At 56.9% G+C, this 4,968-nt stretch overlaps 1 protein-coding gene across 1 annotated transcript in view; it reads left to right on the forward strand.

The window, feature by feature from the left end:
- The first annotated feature begins 1,300 nt into the window (after nucleotides 1–1,300).
- The window catches only part of ABCA3 (ATP binding cassette subfamily A member 3), a 32,735-nt gene continuing 29,067 nt past the window's right edge, over nucleotides 1,301–4,968 (forward strand). The window contains exon 1 of the mRNA XM_057380655.1: nucleotides 1,301–1,369. The gene's annotated coding sequence lies outside the window, so the exon portion shown is untranslated. The remainder of the gene's footprint in view (nucleotides 1,370–4,968) is intronic.

A 4,968-nucleotide genomic window follows, 5' to 3' on the forward strand; every position in this document is an offset into this window, starting at 1 on the left:
GAGACCCCAAAAAAATATAGATCATAGAATTATAGAATCATTTAGGTTGAAAAAGCTAAGATCAAGTCCAGCTGTTCCTCCAGCACTGTGAAGGTCACCACTAAACCATGTCCCSAGGTGCCACATTTACATGAYTTTTGAATACTTCCAGGGACTCCACACTTCTCTCAGCAGCCTATTCGGATGACTGTATTCCTTCTCTTTATCAGACGGAAAAAGGCAGTAGCCAGGGGCTATCCTGCTCTCCTACCCRTCATGGCCAGGGGCAGGCTGGGTTCACTGGGGCACCCCAAATCCCCCCAAGCACTCACAGCAGCAAACAGCTGCCAGGGGGTACCCCATGCCCCTCGTTCAGCAGAGCTGCCTCGAGCCATAGCTGTCCTTGTCCCCATTCCAGTCCGCTCTCCCCACCCTACTCTTCCTCCTCCCTCTCTTGCACTGTGCAAATTTTCCCTGCTTTGGTGTTCCCAGCAACAGCAGCACCTTCTGTCAACTCAGCAGCCAGCAGGTAGGGTGGGCAGGGCAGGGCAGGGCAGCCAACCACCAGCACTTTTAACCTTATCTGGAACATTCCACCTGGCCCCTGGAGTGGCCCAGGAGTGCTGCATTCCCACGCACRGGAGCTCGCACCGGCTTCCAAAAACCAGGGCACAAGGGCAGGGCCCGGTGTGAAGTGCTGCTGTCCAGGAGCGGCGGGGACAGACAGGTGGACATGGCACCAGGAACTGCCACGGCCGCTCACAGCCACAGCTCCCCACAGTGTGTGTGAGCTCCTGTCACACACACGGCTCCTTGCACACGCACAGGCCCTACACACACATGGCCGCTTGCATACACTCACGTGTGTGTGCCACACCTGTGCACACGTGCCATGCCCAGTGCATGTGCACACAGCTGTGCAATGTGCACTCACACCGTGACGTGGGTGCACACACACATACACCTGGCACACATGCAATGCCAGGGGCACACAGAGGTGCACAATGTCCTGTGCACACACACACTAGTGCATGCAATTCCCARGGGGTGTGCACACACACACAATTCACACATGGAGTGTATGCACACACACCTCACAGACATGCTCACAGTAATACACTGCACACACAGGATGACACACACACAGGAATACAGAGTGACATACACGCACACACAGATATACGTGTACAGGCATATACACACACGTACACGTACACGCACACACACACACACTCACACATACACGTACACTTTCCCACCCTCTCACGGCCCCGCCCCGCCCCGGTCCCGCCCCTGTCCGGCGCTTGCGCGGTGCGGGCGGTCCCGCGGCGGGCGCGGGTGGGGCTGGACGGAGCCGGAGCCGGAGCTGCAGCCGGAGCCGCCCGGCCCGGTGAGTGAGCAGGGGGTGATGGGCGCCAGCGCCGCGACCGCGGGGACGCGGACACTGGAGTGGGGGTGTCGGGCGGGGCGGGGGATGCGCTGGGCCGCGGCCTCTCGGCCGGTCGGCGGAGCGGCCTCGCCCGGAGCTGCGGCAGCGCCGGGGCCCTTGGCCGGCTCCTCCCGCTGCCGCCTCCGCGCTCCGTCGCGGCTCGGGCTCAATGCCGGCGGTGGCTCCTGCGCAGGCCGGCGCGGGTCGCGTCCCCGTAGGCTGCGGGGCTGCGGCGGGATGGAGCCGGCGCCCCACGGGCTCCGCCGGGGATGCTTGGCCCGCTACAGCGCCCGCGGGGACTCGGACTACCTTTCCCTGCCGTGGGAGGGACACAGAGGCTGTGGGGACGGAGGGGGCACCTGCCCTGGGACCCTGGACCCTCGGTATGAGAAAGTCKCTTGTGCCAAGACAGACACTGAGAGGCTGGAGCGTGTCCAGGGAGTGGAACAGAGCTGGGGAAGGGGCAGGAGCACTAGTCTAATGAGAAACAGCTGAGGGAGCTGGAGGGGCTCTGTCTGGAGGAGAGGAGCCTTAAGGGGGCCCTTCTTRYTCCWCAACTCCCTGACAGGAGGGTGTAGGCAGGGGGTAGGTCGGGCCCTGCTCCCTGGGAACAAGTGATGGAACAACAGAAAACAGTTTCAGGTTGTGCCAGGACAGGTTTAGGTTGGATATTGGGAAAATTTCTTCGTGGAAAGGGTGGTCAGACTCTAGAACAGGATAGTGTGGAGTCACCATCCCTGGAAGTGTTCAAAACCAAGTAGAAGCAGAAGGGATCCCCCATCTTCTGTTCACAGCTGCCCGGATGGCCTGTCCTGCCCAGCCACTCAGCAACTGCAAGGCAGGAGCAGGGTTGTACAAGGGTCCATGAGAAACACATGTGTTGCGTTMCAGACCTTGTTCTTTTGCTAAATCCATGAGGCCAATGAATTTGCAGAGTTTGGCATTTTACAGGCAGCTGAAAACTCACTGGGCAAACCAGCGATGTTTTTAAGGCAAAGGGTTTGACCAGCTCTTGCAGTAGCTTTGTCACCCCTCYTCTGCTGCTGCCCCAGGACAAAGGCTGTTACAGACACAACTATGGAGTYCATCAGGCTCTTTGTGGCCACTGACCCCCTCCATGCCTCATTGCAGGGCAGCAGGGCACAAAACAACCCCTCATTCTGCAAACAGGATCCAGCCCCAGTGCTGCTTGTGTTTACTTCTTTGTTTTGAGGTTTGAAGTTCCTGTCTGGGTCAGACCTGGGATCTGTCAGGCTCTGCATGTTGAGTTTGTAGAGGGCTGTGAGGTCCCTGCAACAGCCAGCACCCCACCAGGCTTGCAGCATCTTAGAAAGTTTTATTGCTGTTTGCACAACCAAGGTGAGGTTTTTATGGTCCGGCTGTGTTGTGACTCCCAAATCTCTGTAAACACTGAGAGGATGAGAGCACCCTAACAGTGAGAGCTGTGTGTCATTTGAACACTCATGGCTGGTCTAGTGGCTGCTGGTCCTGGTTGCCTTTTGCAGGACCCGGGACTTTCTGGATGGACCCACATTGGAAATCACTTGCTCTTCCTGAAAACGGTGGCCATAAAAATCCTTGCCCTGCAACCGCTGCTCATGCTTTTAATTTCCAACACAGACACTGTGGGGAGCAGAGAGRCATTTCTTGTTCCAGTGACAGCATGGAGAGTACCCAGGGACTGACAGCCCTTTCCAGGTGTGTGATGCCACCACCCTGGGAACCGTGTGCTCCTCAGCATGGCCACAGTGGTGCAGGCACCTGGCAGCTCATCTTGTAGGGGTGACACGGTGCTTCTGCCAACCAGCAAGGAGAAACACCGGGTTTATATAAAAAAAGGCAACGTCTGCCATTTGCAGTGCTGGTTTCTATGGGAACGAGACATCAGAAGAGCAGAAATGCGGTGTGTGCTCTAAAATAACTGCCAGCTCCCAGGAGCATGTGGCCTTTGCTCGGCTCGCTCGGCCCTTTCCGCTGAGGCGGCAGCCGAGCACGGCCACCTCCCGGCGGTGAGGCGGTGTGCAAGTGGGTCAGGATGCTGTGGCCTTGATCCCTGCCGATCCTCAGCCTGCCCTCAKCTAAATCCACTGGCAGAACAGCTCTGGTCCAGGCTGGCAGCTGCTGCCACCACGTTATCCGGCACAGCCCGGCACTGCGGCAGGGGCTGGTAGGGACTGGGTGCTGTGGATCCACCCATGCAGGCTGTGGGCAGACAGGGGTGTCTCCTTCCTCACTGACTTCCCTGGGAATGGCCAGAGTGGGTCCACACTCACAGACACAGGAGACCTTCTTCCTGCTGTGGTCAGGTGCAAAGGGCAGGGTATTTCCATCGAGGGTGAGAGGAACTGATGGTGGTCACCTCTCTCTTCTGCCAGATCTTTGTTCATGCCTCTTGGTGGGAAATTCAGTCTCATTTTGTAGTGCTGAGGTTCAATGGGAGCATCTCTGGAGGGGCAGCCTGATGTGCTGCCTGTGTCCTCCTGTGAGGCACCTTGATGCCTCCRAGATCATCCTCAACCAGTGGTGCTCAGCCCTCCCTTCCTGCTGAGGGTGGGCCCAGACATGGACCCCGGGCCCTRTGTGAGCTGCGTCTGGCCATGGGTATCTTGGGGTTGATCCTGTTTTAGGTTAGGGAAAAAAAATTCTGTAAATGCCCTGAATCTAGAAAACGATTTTTGCTCTCAAATCCAATAAGAGCTTTTCTAACTGAGCTTCTTCTCCTCTSATCCTCCAGTGAGCGAAAGGTCCAGAACGGGTTTTCTTGGAACACTTGAAAACTTGGACAACATTTATTGGCAATAATGGAGTTTTCTGTCTTTGTATAGTGTTTGTGTTACCTAAGAGCTGCTTGACATTTTCCCAGCAGCAGCAGTAAGACCCGTGGGGGCAGTCAGTGGGGCAGCTTGAGTTTGAGGGTGTGGTGGGGCGAGCATGGTTTGGGATCTCTGCGAGGACAGCAGCCTGCTCCTGCCTGGCCTGCAGCATTTGTCCCCTTTAAAATGAGCCACAGCTTGGATTCCCTTGGTTTGCTCTGGATTCTTTCAAAGGGATGCATGACAAAGGTTTCTGCTTTGGGGGAGGGCCGGGGGCGGGGGCAGGAATGGCTTATTTGGGGGCATTTCAGATGCTGCTCTGTGGGGTATGTGSGTCTGGGGGATCTGCTGAGGAATCCTGTGGCAGAGCATGGATGTTTCTGCTCGGCCACATGTGGACCAGAGTTCAGCTGGCAACATGGCACTTTGTGAGGACCTTGAAGGTGACTTTGCCAAATCTCCCTTGCTATTCCTTTCCTGCTTGCTGTGGGTGGGGGTTCTGATGGACTTCCGGGGATGAAGCAAAAGATCCCTTCTGCTTTTTCCTGACTGGAGAAAGATCCTTGAACACAGATGTCCCTACTGTTGCGGGAGGCTATCTTCTGTGCCTGGAATGGCAAAGAGGAAGAGATTTTTTTTGTGCTCTGAGAGCATGTCTGGGTCAGGGCTGGGGCTGGGAAGGTGCGTGCCAAGGCAAGAGAAGGCTCCTGGGTTAGGGCTGGGGCTGGGAAGGTGTGTGCTGAGGCA

The sequence above is a fragment of the Malurus melanocephalus genome, unplaced genomic scaffold (assembly GCF_030028575.1).
Source record: "Malurus melanocephalus ecotype Western Australia unplaced genomic scaffold, MMel_1.1 scaffold_465, whole genome shotgun sequence".
Classification (NCBI taxonomy): domain Eukaryota; kingdom Metazoa; phylum Chordata; class Aves; order Passeriformes; family Maluridae; genus Malurus; species Malurus melanocephalus.